This window comes from Salmo salar, chromosome ssa02 (genome assembly GCF_905237065.1).
Source record: "Salmo salar chromosome ssa02, Ssal_v3.1, whole genome shotgun sequence".
In the NCBI taxonomy this organism is placed as follows: Eukaryota; Metazoa; Chordata; class Actinopteri; order Salmoniformes; family Salmonidae; genus Salmo; species Salmo salar.
In genome coordinates, this window is record NC_059443.1 from 64,294,076 (window position 1) to 64,314,024 (window position 19,949).

At 45.6% G+C, this 19,949-nt stretch overlaps 1 protein-coding gene and 1 long non-coding RNA gene across 21 annotated transcripts in view; one reads left to right on the plus strand and one right to left on the minus strand.

The window, feature by feature from the left end:
* Window positions 1-10,722, minus strand: part of LOC106590017 (uncharacterized) — a 46,954-nt gene extending 36,232 nt beyond the window's left edge. Inside the window, exons 1-2 of the long non-coding RNA XR_001324993.2 lie at window positions 10,582-10,722; window positions 10,150-10,297 (exon numbers count right to left, since the gene is read on the minus strand). This is a non-coding gene — a long non-coding RNA (uncharacterized lncRNA). The remainder of the gene's footprint in view (window positions 1-10,149; window positions 10,298-10,581) is intronic.
* The window catches only part of LOC106589946 (nuclear factor 1 X-type), a 166,458-nt gene that overhangs the window by 94,561 nt on the left and 51,948 nt on the right, over window positions 1-19,949 (plus strand). The gene's annotated exons all lie outside the window — the stretch shown is intronic.

A 19,949-nucleotide genomic window follows, 5' to 3' on the forward strand; every position in this document is an offset into this window, starting at 1 on the left:
ATTTGACATGAGGGAACGAATTCAGCCAGGAGGAAGCTGTGTTTCTGTGTGCTTGTACGCGCACTCGTGTGTGTGTTCTCTATCTACACACAGTGGGGGATTCCTCAGGAAGTCCCAGTTGAGCTGCGACACAACAAACATGTAAAGAGTCCCTGTCAGGACACAACCGTCCTGTTGAACAAGCAGCTCCTGTGTTCCCCCCAACCCTCCCCTCTTCCTTTACTCCCCCGCCTGTCCTGTATATCCTTCCTTCCTTCCTTCCTTCCTTCCTTCCTTCCTTCCTTCCTTCCTTCCTTCCTTCCTTCCTTCCTGTTCTTGCTCTTCAGGAAGCTACCCCCCTCCCTCCCTCTCTCTGAGTGAATGAGGAGGAGACAGAGGAAGGGAGAGGTAGTTCTGATGGGAATCCCTCTTACATAGCGCTGTAGTTAAATCATGTCTAATTCTATGGCCTTCAGTCAGAGCAGGTGTGATGAGGGTTCCATAGCTCTATGGGTCACCAGCTGACTGACTTATCCAACTCCCCCTTTCATCTGAGGGTCACCATGGGGTGACTGGTTAGTGCAGGTGGGTAGACATAAAGATACTCCACTGATGGGAAGAAATGGGTCTTGGCATGAAACTAGAGGTCTAGCTACTGTTCTGGAGTCAGCCAGATGTACTTATCTATTCTGGAATCCAGACAACGTTCTAGTGTTCTTACTCAGAATCCAACTCTCCTGGAATCAGTCAGATTATACTGTCTACTGTTCTGGAATCAGTCAGATTGTACTGTCTACTGTTCTGGAACCCTTCAGATAGAATACTGTCTACTGTTCTGGAACCCTTCAGATAGAATACTGTCTACTGTTCTGGACACATCCAGACACTGTGGTTAAGCTCCTTTTGTTTTAGTGACAGCCAGCCAGCCAGCCAGAGCCTACTGTACTGTTCTCTATCCAGAGAGTGGTTGTGTCCCAAATGGCACCCTACTACCTACATAGTGCACTACTTTTGACCAGAGCTCTATTGGTGCTCTCTTCTGTCAGGAAGAGTCCTACAGTATGTCTTTGTATTCACTTTGTTCTGGCTGCTTCTGCTATTCTTGTTGTACTCAAAATATGAGACCTTTATACACATTCTATTCTGACACCAGGGACCCTAGCAGAGCTGCTGACACTAATGAGAGAGAGACAGACAGAGAGAGAGAGAGAGAGAGAGAGACAGACAGACAGACAGACAGACAGACAGACAGACAGACAGACAGACAGACAGACAGACAGACAGACAGACAGACAGACAGACAGACAGACAGACAGACAGACAGACAGACAAACGGAGAGAGAGAGAGAGAGACGGAGAGAGAGAGAGAGAGAGAGAGAGAGAAAGACAGAGAGAGAGGTGTGCTTCCTCTATTTCTCAGAACAGCTCAACAGGACTGTATCCTGCCGTCCTCAGTCACAGGTGATCATGAAGCAAGACTAAACTCCAGGAATGTCTTAGCTCTGTTCTTAGTTCTATCTGGTTCTACTGGATCAGAGCAGGCCTGTGGGCCCTGGGGACCTCAACCTGGCCTCAGTCCAACATAAACCACTGATACACACACACACACACACACTGATCTGACTGGTCTCAGCAGTGAAACTGGATCCTCTTTCATCTCTGGATACAAGGTACATAAAGTATCATGAACTATGAAGTATCTCTTTTCATGCAGAGCGTATCTGTTGGCAAGGCACCAAGGTGTTCTTAATGTTGGCTTGCACGTGTTCTGCTTTGTGTTGTAGATAGAGAATGCAGAGTATAGAGGGTTCATTATGTGTGTGTGTGGGTGCGTGCGTGCGTGTGCTTCCTCCCATCTTTCTCCCCGAAAAGCTCCTTCCTTAAGTATGTTGTAAAGCAGCAATGAAAGTCACATAGTTAAAATGAAATCCACCTCCCTCTCCTCCTTTCTCTCTTAATGCCTGCTTACAGCTCTGTCTCCTCCATGCGTGGAAATTGACTAGGGGATCTGGTGGGTTTTGTGTCCTTGGAGATAACCAGTATGTGGGAGGTGACAAAGGTAGTGTAAGCCGTTATAGAATGTTCTCTGCTTTAAGAGTGTGTGTGTGTGTGTGTGTGTGTGTGTGTGTGTGTGTGTGTGTGTGTGTGTGTGTGTGTGTGCGCGTCTTCCTCTAAGTGCAGCAGCAGGAATAGATCTTAAGACAAACGGTATTGCGGAGGGGTAGTTATGATATCTATCCTATCTGTCAGCAACAGCAACTCTCTCTCTCTCTCTCTCTCTCTCTCTCTCTCTCTCTCTCTCCAAAGCCCCTTGACGTATTCTCACTAGAGTGACTCTCTCATGTTGTTTCTTTAGAGGGCTTCTTCTTATCACAAGCTTGAAGCTTCTCACGTTGACATGTCTCAAGGCTTTCTGTGTGGATAGTATTCTCTCTCTCTCTATTTCTATCTATCTCTCTCTCCTTCAGTAGCTGCTCTTGTTCCCTGTAACCCTGTATCAGATCAGTTGTGAGTCGGTTCCATCCCTACTCTGTCAATAATCCTCTCTAAGGCTCAGTGTGGCCGTGATTTACCAATAGCCTGTCAATAATCATGTAGTATATGTGTCGTTATAATGGGCCCACTGAGGGAATTACAGGGCCAAAGCAGGAGGATCTACAGAGGTTAGCCTCTAAAAGCTCCAGGCCTAATGCAAGGCAATGAATAGGCTCAGCATTGTTTATCACTGACTAGTAGCCAACTGGTCAAAACCCCAGACCTAATATAAGGCAATGGGATAATTGCCTTATATTACTACTGACTACTGACTACTGACTACTGACTACTACTGACTACTGACCACTACTGACTACTACTACTACTACTACTGACTACTACTACTACTACTGACTACTGACTACTACTACTACTACTACTACTGACTACTACTACTACTACTGGCTACTGGCTACTACTACTACTACTGACTACTACTACTACTGACTACTACTACTACTACTACTGACTACTACTACTACTACTACTACGGCCTTCCCTGTAGCTCAGTTGGTAGAGCATGGTGTTTGCAACGCCAGGGTTGTGGGTTCGATTCCCACGGGGGGCCAGCACAGAAAAAAAAATGTATGAAATGAAATGTATGCATTCACTACTGTAAGTCGCACTGGATAAGAGCGTCTGCTAAATGACTAAAATGTAAAATTCTACTACTGGCTACTACTACTACTGATAGTACTACTGCTACTACTGGCTACTACTCGCTGCTACTACTACTGGATGCTACTACTGGATACTACTACTACTTGCTACTACTGGTTACTACTACTACTACTGTCAACCTGAGCAAATGCAACCCCACACACACACTACTTACTGATCACACATAGGATCTATTGGTCATTAGAAAATTATTAGTCCTGGACACGCAATCTGATTGGTCAATTTGTGGTTCGAGCCGTGATGTTATTGACGTTAATGAGTGTGTGTGTTTGCCACATCAGCACTCTCTCATCTGTCTCCTTTCTCTTCCCAAGCATGCTACAGACAATCACAAAAGAGAGAGTGCGGAGTTTCACCACAAAGCCCCTAGTGAATTACATCACTGCCATTAATGATGAGGTCATCATAAACAACATGTTTTTGGTTACTACATTTGTCTGTGGGACTTAGATCAGATGTAAGACAGGCCTATAGCAAAGCCAGTCAAAACCAAAGTCCCTGGCTGCTCGGGCCAATGGCTTGATAGTCCCAATAGGAACCCAAATCCTTTTGATTTTGGTGCACAGTAGTAGTTCATTAGGCAATTGTGAAGAGATTTATTAGAGAGGGATGAGATCAACAGCTAGAAACAGAGGGAGTAGGGGGATAGAGATCATCAGAGTGAGGGAGAGATTAAAAGAGAGAGAGAATGGTGAACCGAGAGAAAGAGGGATAAACAGAGACAAAGAAAGAAAGAACGAGGGAGAGGAGGATAACTGCAGGAAAGGAGCGATCATTAGTTCATCACTATCCTCAGTCTACTGCCTCTCAGACCAAGACCGCCAGACACATGACATCATGAGAGAGAGAGAGATTTACAGGAATAAGAGGTGTGGGAGATGAATGGCATTAAATCAACAACATGATTTATCCTCGTGTGTTATGGTCCATATGGCTGTATCTCTCTCTCTCTCCCTATACATCTCAGGCAATGCATGCAGCATCAATGTGACAGCCAATGCAACCAGGGCCTCGGGGCACATTTGGTCACAGTAAGACTATTTAGAGTCAGAGGAAGCTCAACTGTACTGTCTATTGGCCACTTGTTTGTTGGACACACACACACACACACACGCACGCACGCACGCACGCACACACACACACACACACACACAGCTGCAGTGTAGTCATGGGGTGGGGTTGAGCTGGGTTAAGAGCTGAGATAAAGTAGGTCAGAGACAACATCCGAGGTGAAGAGGTAGAAGAGAATACTGTGGGAAGGTATTCTCTCTCTCTCTCTCCCTCCCTCTCCTTCTCTCTCTCTCCCTCCCTCCTCAGGTCCTGATCTTACCCAGCCCAGTGGGGGTTGGTTTTGGAGCTGATTTGCTCTGGTCAATCTGGTCTTTAAAAATGCCTGATAGAAACAGGGATAGTGGGAGTTTATGGTCTTTGGTAGGATGGAGAGAGGAGGAGTCATGTTGTACTAGTGGATGGTAATACTGTACTGGACGGGCTAGTGAGGGGTGGGAGGGATTTGTATTTATTATGGATACCCATTAGTTCCTGCCAAGGCAGCAGCTATTCTTCCTGAGGTCCAGCAAAACTAAGGCAGTTATACAATTTTAAAAACGTTACAATACATTCACAACAGATTTTCATAATCTATGCCACAGATCTTTGATGTACCGATTCCATGGTACAGGGTGTATGAGTTGATATATAAAACAACACAAGATTCAAGACTTCAAGACTTTTCAGCTAAAATTATTGTACAGAATTCTTGCCACCAATAAAATGTTGAATATTTGGTGCGTACAACTATCGCAGCTCTTCAGATTTTGCTGTGAGGATACAGAATCAATAGACCACCAGGTAGCCTGTTTAGGAATGAAAAAGCATAACATTAATCTATAATGGACCCTAGAAATAGCATCGTTGGGAGATTTGGAGATTTGGAGAGACCTGGTCAGTCAATTACTAATACATTAATACTCTTAATAGAAGTATTTATATTTAACTCGCAATCTGTGGATTCTATTCGATTAGATAGATTCAAATTGTATGTTAAACATCACAGTACAGTTGAAGGATATATGGTGTGTAGAAAATCTGAAGAGGGTGGCCAGCAGAGATAGGTGGGATGGGTTGAGGGAAACTGAGGGTTGGGATGTGGAACTGGAGACAAGTGGTAGAATGACGGTCAAAGATAAAAGTAAAAATAAAGTAACAAAATTCAATGAAAAATAAGTTTAGTTGACACTAAAAAGGAATCCAATGCCTGTTTGCTTGATGCAGCTCAAGTGCTTGCACGCGCGTACATATGCATACCCACACACACACACACACCTGTATACAAACGGACACACACACACACACACACACACACCTGTATACAAACGGACACACACACACACACACACACACACACACACACACACACACACACACACACACACACACACACACACACACACACACACACACACACACACACACAGTTGGCCTTGCTGTTTAGATTGTTGTTGTCCTTGATGTCTTGTTTTTGCATTCTTGTTTTCTGTTGTATGTCTCTTTTCGTTGCTTGTTGGCACATTGGGTGGTTGTGGTTTTGGTTGGAGGGGAACAGTGGCTTGGGAGGGTGAAGGTGTGGGGGGGGTCTTGGATGGTTGAGGAGCAGCTCTCTAGGGGAACTGTGGGGGGGTCTTGGATGGTTGGTGGCCTGGCTGTTGGGAGCTTGGACCGGAGGCCGAGAGGTCACTGGTTTAGGTCCCCGATTCAACTGGGTGGGGGATCTGTCCTTGTGCCCTGGAGCATGGTGCTTGACCCTGGTTGCTCCTGTGAGTCGCTCTTGATGGGAGTGTCTGCTGGATTTTTCTATTTTATTTAACTAGTCAGTTAAGAACAAATTCTTATTTACAATGACGGCCTACCGGGGAACAGTGGGTTAACTGCCTTGTTCAGGGGCAGAATGACAGATTTTTACCTTGTCAGCTCGGGGATTCAATCTAGCAACCTTTCGTTTACTGGTCCAACGCTCTAACCACTAGGCTACCTGCCTCTAACCACTAGGCTACCTGCCGCCCAATGACTGAATGTAATGTGAATTTTGAGCGGCTTCACTGCAAGTAGATTGGGTGTTTTAAAATTCAATATTAAAACATTTTAAAAATCTAATTTTCATTATCAATCCATCCAACTCTTTCTCCCTCTTTTCCTTATTCCCCCCATCTCTCTCTCTCACCCCATTCTCTCTTCTTTACTTTCCTCTTTTCTTTCTCCTCTTACTCCCCCTCTCTTTCTTACTTTCCCTACCCTTTATTCCCCCTCTATTTCTCTCCCTCTCTCAATGTAGCAGCTCAGTCTTTATTTGTCCCTTTTCCCCCTCTCCTCCCCCTCCTCTCCTCCTCTCCTCCCCCTCTCCTCCCCCTGTCAATTAGCTCATGTAAACTTTGCTTTCCCTCATTGTTTAACCAGAGGAAAGTGTCTCTGCTTTTAATTAAGCCCCGAGCTACAGGCTCTGACTACTATAAAATATAACCTCCAACCCCCTCCTCCTCCTCCTCCTCTCACCATATTTTGCTTTGCTCTGCTTCGTTTCTCCTTTTGTTTAATATATCTGTGGAGCGAAGCAGTAGCAGCCATGTGTGTGTGTGTGTACAGGCAGCAACCATGAAGGGTTTGTTTAGGCCATGCAGCTCTGAGAAAACTTTCCCCTGAGCGAAGACACTCAGCCCCTCTCTCTACATCTTGAGCTCATATACTGTGGTATAGTAAGCCAGAGAGACCCTGATACAATGCGCAAACACACACACACACACACACACACACACACACACACACACACACACACACACACACACACACACACACACACACACACACACACACACACACACACACACACACACACACACACACACACACACACACAAAAACACACACACCGATGCTGGTACCTGGAGTGCTCCTAGGCAGCAGCACCTGCTTCCCAGCTGTGCTCCTATCCCTTTGGGCTTGCACTGGGCTGGCTGACATGTGAGGGCGGGGTGAGAGGTCAAGGGCTCATCCAGATGCTGAGGTCTGTCTGTCTGTCTGTCTGTCTGTCTGTCTGTCTGTCTGTCTGTCTGTCTGTCTGTCTGTCTGTCTGTCTGTCTGTCTGTCTGTCTGTCTGTCTGTCTGTCTGTCTGTCTGTCTGTCTGTCTGTCTGTCTGTCTGTCTGTCTGTCTGTCTGTCTGTCTGTCTGTCCTCATTAAGCCTCCTGAGGTTTCTGAGTTTACAGTGAGAGGGGGTTGAATAGAGATTAGGAACAGGTGTATTTCTCTCTATCCCTCTAACTATTTACATTGTCCATCTTTCCCTGTCACACCCTCTCTTCCCCTCACTCTCCATCTCTCTCACCCTCTCCCCCTCCATCTCTCCCCTTTTCCACATAAAGCTGTTTTTCATAAACCCCAGGAATAGCAGTCCCTGAGGCGACTGCAGGGTGAAACACTAGACTTTTCTGAGTGCCAGCCAAACAGATGCCGGCTCTTGGAGTCACACCAGAAACAGCCTTCATGCTTCTCTCTCCCTCCCTTTTCTCTCTCTCCTTCTTGCTCTTAGTTTGGGTCTCTCGCTATCTTTCTCTCTTTCTATCCTAATCTTTCACCATTGTCTCCCAACAGCCTGTCTATAAAGTCTAATGGCAGCAGTTACTCCTCTCTCTCTGTCAGAGTTCTGCTTCTCTCAGGTCTCTGTTTCTTTGTGATTTCTCTTTTGATTAGCCTGACAGTTACTGTAAAAAAGGAGAGAGATAAAAGAGAGAGAGAGAGAGAGAGAGAGAGAGAAAATAGGAGAGAGAGAAAAGAGGAGAGAGAGAGAGAGAGAGAGAGAAAAGAGGAGAGAGAGTGGAGAGAGAGAGAGAGAGAGAGAGAGAGAGAGAGAGAGAGAGAGAAAAGAGGAGAGAGAGAGAGAGAGAGAGAGAGAGAGAGAGAGAGAGAGAGAGAGAGAGAGAGAGAGAGAGAGAGAGAGAGGAGAGAGAGAGAGAGAGAGAGAGAGAGAGAAAAGAGGAGAGAGAGTGGAGAGAGAGAGAGAGAGAGAGAGAAAAGAGGAGAGAGAGTGGAGAGAGAGAGAGAAAAGAGGAGAGACAGGGGAGAGAGAGAAAAGAGGAGAGAGAGAAAAGAGGAGAGGGAAAGAAAGGGCATCTCTTCTTTATCCACCTTAAAACCTTTCTTTATGCCCCCTTCTTTCTTTTTACCCCTTGTTCTGTCTTTACACACACACACACACACACACACACACACACACACACACACACACACACACACACACACACACACACACACACACCGTCTTTACAGCTCATCTCTCTTTTTTGGCAGCATTCTCTCGTTCTCCTCTTCCCAGCCTCCTTTTCCCCTCTCTCCTCTCTCTGTCTTTAAATTCAACTGAACTCAAGGACCTTGGCTGTTACGTAAAAGGGTTAAACACAGCCACACGTGAGCACATACAGAGGCGCGGAACACACCCACACACACACACACACACACACACACACACACACACACACACACACACACACAGAGTGAGCTATACAGTATTGCTTACGTTGCAGCCTGGCTTTCCTTCAGCTGTCCTGTACAGTCAACTCTAGCTAGCTGATACAATGTTTACACATTCTATCTGAGCAGCCCAACCAAACCGTACAGTAACTGTAGCTAACCACTGCACTGAGCACAGTTAGGGGCCGACTAGTTACAGTGTGAGTGAATCAATTCTGGGTATTTTTTTTACTGATCCCAGGTCAGAAATAATATGTATAGATGTCTCTCCTAAAGAAGTGAAGGCACAATCTGTAATTTACAGTTTACAAACTAGTGCAATGAGAAGTAGCACTTTTGACTGGAAATGTAAGATGACAGATACATATTGTGCTTTATTAGGATCATTGCTCAGTCATTCCTAACCCCCACCCCAGTAACCTAACCTCCTAACCCCCACCCCAGTAACCTAACCTCCTAACCCCCACCCCAGTAACCTAACCTCCTAACCCCCACCCCAGTGACCTAACTTCCTAACCCCCACCCCAGTAACCTAACCTCCTAACCCCCACCCCAGTAACCTAACCTCCTAACCCCCACCCCAGTAACCTAACCTCCTAACCCCCACCCCAGTGACCTAACTTCCTAACCCCCACCCCAGTAACTTAATCTCCTAACCCCCACCCCAGTAACTTAACCTCCTAACTCCCTATAAACCTATCCACCCCTGGTCATGTAATCCTGATAGAAGTTGATATAACAGAGACTGAACACCATCATTACATCACTAGGTAGATTAGTGGGGATCGGCTGATCTGACCCCATCCCCTTTTATCTGACAACATCTCCCCATTGTAGAAGAGATGTTTAATCTGCTTAGCATCACCTGTATAAATTGCGTAAAGGATAGCAAATAACGGGTTTTTGTACTTAACCTACATGGACCCGGGTTCTTAAGTAGGGGTACCAAAAGCGAAAGCCCCTGCTTGTCCATATGGATCAACTAAATCACCTAGTATGGATAAACCGAAGGACAGATCTCATAATGTTCGGATGGTCCACTGCTAATTCATTGTGCGTGTGTGTGGATTAGCATGGGGTGATTTAGGTGATTTAGGTAAGGACTTAGAGGTGTATTAAAGAGGAGACTAGGTAAACAGGATGGCTTTACGGTCTTAGATGAGGCTGATACCGTTATATAAACAGAGAGATCAATATGTTGTAGCGGCTGAACAGTGTTAGTCTGTCTCTAGTCCCTTATCTACAGCTTAGAGAGAGAGAGGGAGGGAGGGAGGCCATCATAGTCATGGCTCCAATACTCTCTCATACTCGTACATTACCCACTGTAATACACACTCAGACAGTGTGTTGAACTGGAATTTCAACTTGTTGACTTGTACAGGTGTAACGTTACACATGCTAGTAGAAAATGACTCCAGATCCATAGAGAACCCACCGTTCTGTTGTGTAGGCCTCTGTTGTTGTCTGCCAAATGCCTGGGAGTTTCCTGGGTCCTGTGCCCAGGCTCAGTGCTCTTTTGTCAGGCATCAGCTGGGAGAGAGGGAGGGTGGCAGGCACGGAGTGGAGGGAGGGAGGCCCACCTGCTTGAGAAGGAAGACAGTTTGGAAAGAAGACAGTCGTCTGGACAACTTGGCTGACCTACATTGTTGCCATGGCGAACTGCGCACAGAGTCTAGACATTTACGTATGAGGATAATACTAGTGCTGAGCGGGAGACACACACACACACACACACACACACACACACACACACACACACAGTACACGCTTGTTTGCACGTGTTTACATTTACTTTTCCTCTGCTAACAAAAGGAGTAATGAATAGAAACATCTGCCAGCCCAATAGTAGAATAGTTGATCTGTTTACCTAGTCGGCTTGTTGTTGTGTGTTCTATGCAAGAGAAACATTCCTCTCTAGGCACATCCAAGACTGCCATAGCGAGGGAAACAGGCATTCTGACAAGCTGTCAATGCACAACAGTCCTTGCAGTCTCTGGGAAAACAGCCGTTTTAATGGCCTTAGTTAAAAAGAGGAGGATCCCAGCTTTCCGTTGCTACTTTCTTTATTTCTCAATTCCTAAACATGGAACTGTATCATTTTAAACCCAGAGTGTTTAGCAGCTGTATGGTTAAGCACCTTAATGCTCTACCACTCACCTTGAGTCCATAGGGAAGAGTGGGGCTAAATGTAACATGGGTCAATTGTAGGGTAACTTGGGGTAAAACGCCACCTAACCTTACAATCATTTTCTGGAGCGATTTTTTTTTTTTAAATAGACAGATGACATTAGTTGAGCAAGAGGAACCAGGCAACCAGGGAAAGTGTTTCTAGCCACTATGCTGCGTCAGTTGGGCTACAGGTGATAAGGCTTATTGCTATGTATAGGCTATATTCATGGTCCAATATGTTACAATATTTATGTTATTGGGCTCATTTCTGGAGGTGGAAATGATATTTTAGATGGCGTCAGCATCATTTTATTTTCATTCATTTTAGAGTAGAATGTCCTTTTCAAATAAAGTCACCAGAACTGAGCTTGTCAGTCCTTCTACATAAACATCCCCCTGTGACCTTCCCCCCACTGCTACAAATGATTCTAGAGGAAACACTGAAACAGACACACACACCCGGCTAGCCGGGGTCAGGCCCTGTGGGTCGGTAGACGTGCAGACAGGCGGTAGCGTAGAGGCCAGATGGTGGTCAGAGTCTGACCCTTATCTACTTCCTGATTGGTTTATCTGTTTGTTTGTGTCCACAGTACTTGTTTGTTTGGTTGTTGCCATGCTGTTGGGGTTGGGGGTTAGCGGTCATGTGGGGGGGAGGGCGTGTGTGTTTGTGTGAGAGAAAGAGCGAATGTGTGTGTGTGTGTGTGTGTGTGTGTGTGTGTGTGTGTGTGTGTGTGTGTGTGTGTGTGTGTGTGTGTGTGTGTGTGTGTGTGTGTGTGTGTTATACTCTGAATGACTGCTTAGGCTGTGCTTCTGGGTAAAAAAGCCATTCTACTGCTGTGATCACTGATCCTTCTGGAGGGCTTTTATTACTGATGATGATGTCAGTGTGTGTGTGTACATGTTTGCACACAGAGGTTAGGAAGGAGTCACTGGGATCACCGGGATTCTCAGAAGATAGCTGTGCTCTGCTCTGGGAAAGGACTTGGAGGGAGACACATCTATGTACAGTATACATTATGAACATCCTCTCACTCACTCACTCACTCACTCACTCACTCACTCACTCACTCACTCACTCACTCACTCACTCACTCACTCACTCACTCACTCACTCACTCACTCACTCACTCACTCAGGCATTCAGACACTCACTCACTCACTCACTCACTCACTCACTCACTCACTCACTCACTCACTCACTCACTCACTCAGGCATTCAGACACTCACTCACTCACTCACTCACTCACTCACTCACTCACTCACTCACGCATTCACACTCACTCACTCACTCACTCACTCACTCACTCACTCACTCACTCACTCACTCACTCACTCACTCAGGCATTCAGACACTCACTCACTCACTCACTCACTCACTCACTCACTCACTCACTCACTCACTCACTCACTCACTCACTCAGGCATTCAGACACTCACTCACTCACTCACTCACTCACTCACTCACTCACTCACCACCACTCACTCAGGCATTCAGACACTCACTCACTCACTCACTCACTCAGGCATTCAGACACTCACTCACTCACTCACTCAGGCATTCAGACACTCACTCACTCACTCACTCACTCACTCACTCACTCACTCACTCACTCACTCACTCACTCACTCACTCACTCACTCACTCACTCACTCACTCACAATATGTTAACACACGTCCCCCCTCCCCTACAGTTTATGGTCATCCTGGGTGAATCAGGCTCCACTGATTGTGCTGTTAAGTATCAACAGCCACAACAGCACCAGACCACACCGTGTTGTGTCATCCCGCTCTGCCTCATGCCCTCGTCACCCTCCCTGGTTGCCCCCGGCGACCTCTCTCTGTCTGATTGACCGGCGTGCTAGGCTCTGCCCGACTCCCTCATATGACCTCACCCTCTACCCAGAGTGCCCGCTGTCTGCTCTGATCAGACGCAGGGCACAATGAACAAAGAGGGACTTGACTTGACTGAGTGTAAAGAGTGTGTTTGTGGGTTTTTTGTCAGACCCCCCTCTTCTCGTCAAAGGTCAGTGGGAAAACTGTGTGTGTGTGTGTGTGTGTGTGTGTGTGTGTGTGTGTGTGTGTGGTTTATCAAGTCCTAATAGGACTGGTGTTGTAACTCCAAGTTCACAGTCTGTCTGTCATTTCCCTGCCAACCTTTCCTCCCCTCCCATACTCTCACCTCCTTTCCTCTCCTCCCCTACTCTCACCTCCTTTCCTCTCCTCCCCTACTCTCCCCTCCTTTCCTCTCCTCCCCTACTCTCCCCTCCTTTCCTCTCCTCCCCTACTCTCCCCTCCTTTCCTCTTCTCCCATACTCTCACCTCCTTTCCTCTCCTCCCCTACTCTCACCTCCTTTCCTCTCCTCCCCTACTCTCCCCTCCTTTCCTCTCCTCCCCTACTCTCCCCTCCTTTCCTCTCCTCCCCTACTCTCCCCTCCTTCCCTCTCCTCCCCTACTCTCCCCTCCTTTCCTCTCCTCCCATACTCTCCCCTCCTTTCCTCTTCTCCCCTACTCTCCCCTCCTTTCCTCTCCTCCCCTACTCTCACCTCCTTTCCTCTCCTCCCCTACTCTCACCTCCTTTCCTCTCCTCCCTTACTCTCACGTCCTTTCCTCTCCTCCCCTACTCTCCCCTCCTTTCCTCTCCTCCCATACTCTCCCCTCCTTTCCTCTTCTCCCATACTCTCCCCTCCTTCCCTCTCCTCCCCTACTCTCACCTCCTTTCCTCTCCTCCCCTACTCTCACCTCCTTTCCTCTCCTCCCTTACTCTCACGTCCTTTCCTCTCCTCCCCTACTCTCCCCTCCTTTCCTCTCCTCCCCTACTCTCCCCTCCTTTCCTCTCCTCCCATACTCTCACCTCCTTTCCTCTCCTCCCCTACTCTCACCTCCTTTCCTCTCCTCCCTTACTCTCACGTCCTTTCCTCTCCTCCCCTACTCTCATCTCCTTTCCTCTCCTCCCCTACTCTCACCTCCTTTCCTCTCCTCCCCTACTCTCCCCTCCTTTCTTCTCCTCTCCTACTCTCCCCTCCTTTTCTCTCCTCCCTCTCTCTTTCTCTCTTTCTCCATGGCCTTTAATCCTCACTCTGCTTAGCAACACACAAATATTCACTCTCATACACAAACACACAAACACCCTCTCACACACAGAGGAGAATGTCAACCCTCCTGTCAGTTGTGTCAAACTTGACTCTTAACTCTGATTGGCCCATTCTCTCTGCTTCCACCACTCTGATTGGCTTATGGGTGCCCACACCCCTGTGTACTGTAGGCTACTTCCTACTCTGAGTTGGCTGGCACTGACTCTGGCACTGCCTTCTTCATGTGTGTGTGTGTGTGTGTGTGTGTGTGTGTGTGTGTGTGTGTGTGTGTGTGTGTGTGTGTGTGTGTGTGTGTGTGTGTGTGTGTGTGTGTGTGTGTGTGTGTGTGTGTGATCATGCTAGGTCTGCTGGAGTTCTTCTTATTCTATAGATTCACAGCCTGAATGTCCAGCTTTCCTCCCTCCCTCCCAACAACCCCTTCTTTCTCTCTTTCTTTCTGCCTTTCTTTCCTACTTTCCCGTCAAAGCTCTGGTCTTTCTTGGCACTGCCAGTTGCCCCAGCCCTACCCTACCCCAGCCCCTCTCTTTCTGTCTCTCTTCCCCTCCAGACTCTCTCCCTCCCTTCTCTTGGCACAGGGAAGAGTGGCAGCAGGGTTAAGACAAGTCACATGGCTGGTTCACCACTTCCCACAGAGCCACAGACTGTATCTATGTAGTCAGTCCAGACCGAGTTGCTATGTTGTTGTATGTTAGTGTCTACTAGGCTACACAGCTACAATATACACCAGATGCTACAGAACGGCTGAGAGATCCCTCTTACATTACAGTATTGCATATCTCTAAAGCACTTAGTCTTGCGTTCAAAAATTGATAAAGGTCTATTTTGTCATTGTGAATATATTGGAGTCGGAGCTTGAACACGATAATGTGAAGTATTGCTTTGTAGAAGGTCTTGGCTGTAGGAATGTTTCATATCCCTGTTATCTCAATGGTGTTTTGGGGGTAGTTGATATCCTTGTGCGTTCGGCATCCCTTCATGTGTGCGCTTGTGTGTCTGAAGTCTCGAAGGAGTAGGATGTTTTCCTTTTCTTATCACTGTCCTTGGGCCAAGCAAATGCTCACTAACCCTACAGTATATTCGTGCTAACTTTGTTGTCGAAGCAAGGTGGTGGGAACGAAAAGACAGTAGAAGGACAAAAAGAATCGGATGGACAAATGAGAGACAGACAGACAGACCAAGAGAAACTGAGAAATGATGACACAGAGAGCAAGAAAGAGAAAGAGATTTTATAGAGTGCGAGAGAAAGACAGACAGACACAGAGCGAGAAACACACAGACAGACAGAGAACGAGAGAGGTTTACCTTAATGCACACCTCTGGCCAGAGAGGCGGCCAGAGAGGCGTGAGCAGGAAGTGGAAGTGTGAATGTACCGGGATAAATCTCTGGTTTCTACTCTACTGTTCTATACTTCACACAATCTATGCTTTTCTCTCTCTCTCTCTCTCTCTCTCTCTCTCTCTCTCTCTCTCTCTCTGTCTCTCTCTGTCTCTCTCTGTCTCTCTCTCTGATCTTTGCTTTGCTTTGAAACTCATACAGCCGCATTACATGTACAGCATTACAGATGATCTGTCATCTGACTGTAAAAGAGTCTAGATTTATGGAGAGCAGGCTGAAAAGAGTGCACATACTATCTCACATGAAATAAGGCTGTTCTCTTGATATGTATCCCGCTACCCCAAAATACCTTAGTCTCCTTTTTCAATTTCCACATCATCTACATTCTTTCACTGCTTTCTCCTTTTTTTAATCTCTTTCTGTATTGCTAACATGCCGTTCTCTCTGTAAGTCTAGAGTTAATTCTGAGCGGGTCAAGAGACTCTTGGCCAGCAGGCCTAGGCCATGTGTTTTATTTGCATTTACCCCGTATCCATTCCTGTGCCAGCAAAAGGCCACCCAGTGGCGATACACAGTAACAACACCCACTAATACAGTAGAAATCGCCCCATAAAGGAGTGAGAGAGAGAGAGCCCGGTTCCCCTTTCCGCCCTTTTGTAAAAACATCTTTACTTGGGTTAAAAGTCTAAGCCGCTGGGTGGGGGTTGGTTCTAAGCTGATTTATGGAATGGTTTTAATAAGGTCATACTATGGATCATTTAGCTATTTCATTTGGAATTTTAGGACCCTTTAGGTATCTCCAAAAAAACAATAACACATTCAGAAATGGCAAAAAAGACAGTAAACAAATACATCATAAGGTTTAGACATGTCTGTCCTATATCTAGGAGATATAAGAAAGATCAGGAAATATATATTTACACATATTCAACCCCTTATTTTTGTTGGCAAAAAACTACCACCATACTTCCATTCATTTGTATGGGTTACCTTAAAACAATTGGGTCGTAAGCAAAATGGAGAACAGCATTGTGTTCGTGAGAGTGGCCCCTTTCTATAGAGTGGTCATATTAGTTTGTGGGCCAACCCGTTTGGATGCTACCGACGTGGTCTGACAAACAGCACTTGGACTGAGACACAGCCCATGCAACAAAAACATTTATATCTAGTTTAACTAACACACACACACACACACACACACACACACACACACACACACACACACACACACACACACACACACACACACACACACACACACACACACACACACACACACACAGACACACATAGACACAAACACATACATACACACACACTATGGCACACTATGGCCGTGGCCAAGGTTAACAGGGTACTAACACAGAGATGAAGGTTAACAGGGTACTAACACAGAGATGAAGGTTAACAGGGTACTAACACAGAGATGAAGGTTAACAGGGTACTAACACAGAGATGAAGGTTAACAGGGTACTAACACAGAGATGAAGGTTAACAGGGTACTAACACAAGGATGAAGATCAACAGGGTACTAACACAGAGATGAAGGTTAACAGGGTACTAACACAGAGATGAAGGTTAACAGGGTACTAACACAGAGATGAAGGTTAACAGGGTACTAACACAGAGATGAAGGTTAACAGGGTACTAACACAAGGATGAAGATCAACAGGGTACTAACACAGAGATGAAGGTTAACAGGGTACTAACACAGAGATGAAGGTTAACAGGGTACTAACACAGAGATGAAGGTTAACAGGGTACTAACACAGAGATGAAGGTTAACAGGGTACTAACACAGAGATGAAGGTTAACAGGGTACTAACACAGAGATGAAGGTTAACAGGGTACTAACACAGAGATGAAGGTTAACAGGGTACTAACACAGAGATGAAGGTTAACAGGGTACTAACACAGAGATGAAGGTTAACAGGGTACTAACACAGTGATGAAGGTTAACAGGGTACTAACACAGAGATGAAGGTTAACAGGGTACTAACACAGAGATGAAGGTTAACAGGGTACTAACACAGAGATGAAGGTCAACAGGGTACTAACACAGAGATGAAGGTTAACAGGGTACTAACACAGAGATGAAGGTTAACAGGGTACTAACACAGAGATGAAGGTTAACAGGGTACTAACACAGAGATGAAGGTTAACAGGGTACTAACACAGAGATGAAGGTTAACAGGGTACTAACACAGAGATGAAGGTTAATAGGGTACTAACACAGAGATGAAGGTTAACAGGGTACTAACACAGAGATGAAGGTTAACAGGGTACTAACACAGAGATGAAGGTTAACAGGGTACTAACACAGAGATGAAGGTTAACAGGGTACTAACACAGAGATGAAGGTTAACAGGGTACTAACACAGAGATGAAGGTTAACAGGGTACTAACACAGAGATGAAGGTTAACAGGGTACTAACACAGAGATGAAGGTTAACAGGGTACTAACACAGAGATGAAGGTTAACAGGGTACTAACACAGAGATGAAGGTTAACAGGGTACTAACACAGAGATGAAGGTTAACAGGGTACTAACACAGAGATGAAGGTTAACAGGGTACTAACACAGAGATGAAGGTTAACAGGGTACTAACACAGAGATGAAGGTTAACAGGGTACTAACACAGAGATGAAGGTTAACAAGGGTACTAACACAGAGATGAAGGTTAACAGGGTACTAACACAGAGATGAAGGTTAACAGGGTACTAACACAGAGATGAAGGTTAACAGGGTACTAACACAGAGATGAAGGTTAACAGGGTACTAACACAGAGATGAAGGTTAACAGGGTACTAACACAGAGATGAAGGTCAACAGGGTACTAACACAGAGATGAAGGTTAACAGGGTACTAACACAGAGATGAAGGTTAACAGGGTACTAACACAGAGATGAAGGTTAACAAGGTACAAACACAGAGATGGTTGATCCAAATAGTGCTGGGCGATATATCTAATTAATTTGAATGTATATTTTGCGTGATATTCCAAATGCCTGTGTCAAAGAATCAAGGTTTTGTTATTTTTCGTTTTTGTGAGTGTCTGTCTGCTTGTTCTCATATTTTTGGTCTCGTCTCCTTCGCTCCTCTGTGCTGTGGGCACCTTCCCATTTACAGCAGAGATCTGTGTATAATGACGAGATGCATGTCTCCTCCCTAACAATGGGGGGAGTCGTCCCCAAGGCGGGAAGGCAGGCGACAAACTTAGGTCCAAAATAAGCCCATAGAAATGCCCGCCTTGGCCTAATTTTGGACAGGTTTTAGCGAGAGTGAAACCTCTTGCTTTGCCACTTCCTATACGGTGTACACACAACCCTCCCCCCCATGCCTCTCACGCCAGCAAAGCTAAGAGATCACATCTTCCTCTCTAATGAGCGGTTTCAGCTCGCTATTTGCATTTGAGGTTTGGTCCAACATTATTTTCCTGTAATAGAGTAGAAGTCAACTTCTCAGACGATACCTTAAAACGATAGTAATAATGAACATTGATTCTGGAAAATGAATGCTCAGTTTGTCACACGCGACATTGGTACCAATGTACCGCTAGCAGCATTTTAGCCAAAGACTGTTATACTAGCTGTCTAGTCTTTGTTTTAGAAATGTGCAATAAGCCTGAAACATAATTATATAAGGAATTGGCAACTAGTTCTCACTCTGAGAAATAAGGTAGGCCACTTGATTCCAGTTGTTGAAAAAGTGGACAGGCTAACATGCTGTTCAAACAATTCAACTGTTCTACCTTGTTAGCAAGAAAATAGATCCAAGTTGGCTAAACTTGAAATATAAAGAGTCACTGGCTAATCACTAGCGCCTGGGCTGGAGAGATTGTTGCCTGCTACAACAAGTTCGTCATTATTAGTGAATGTGCATTATGCAGGGTTCTAGTTCCATTTGGAACCAAAAAGGTCATTTTCGTAGACTTTTGCAAAAAAAAAGCAAGTTAAACTATTTAGAATAAATAATACAATTATTAGTGAGTCGTATGGTTGTGGAAGGCTTATATTTAGCCTAGGTATAACTTCACAAGCCCTGAATTCATTAGAGTATTGCTGACTGATTGAAATGCAGTGTATTTTACCTTTAATTATACAACGGGTATTTAGAGAAAGCATGAAAAAAATCTCTCTCTATATATTGTGAATCGCCCATAAGTTAGAAAACATTTAGATAGTATTTTTAGGCCATATCGCCCAGCCCTAGATCCAAGTCTCTCTCACACGTCTCCAGTGTGTGTCTGTGTATAAGTAGGGTTCTGACTGAGCCCTGGGGGTCCTACGGGGACTATAACAGGCCTGTCAGCATCACTCCCAGCCACTGAATTAGGCAATCTATTTCCACCCAGCTATCCATATTAATTATGAATCAGTGTGTATCTGTTGGGGCTGTGACCAACAGGCCAGCTTGCATAGTAATGATCACCCAATGTGGGGGACTGATCATGTACTGTGTCAAAGAGAAGGTTTGGTGATATCTTTTATATTTTTTGTAACCTTTATTTAACCAGGCAAGTCAGTTAAGAACAAACTGTTATTTACAATGACAGCCTAGGAACAGTGGGTTAACTGCCTTGTTCAGGGGCAGAACGACAGATTTTTACCTTGTCAGCTAGGGAATTCGATCTAG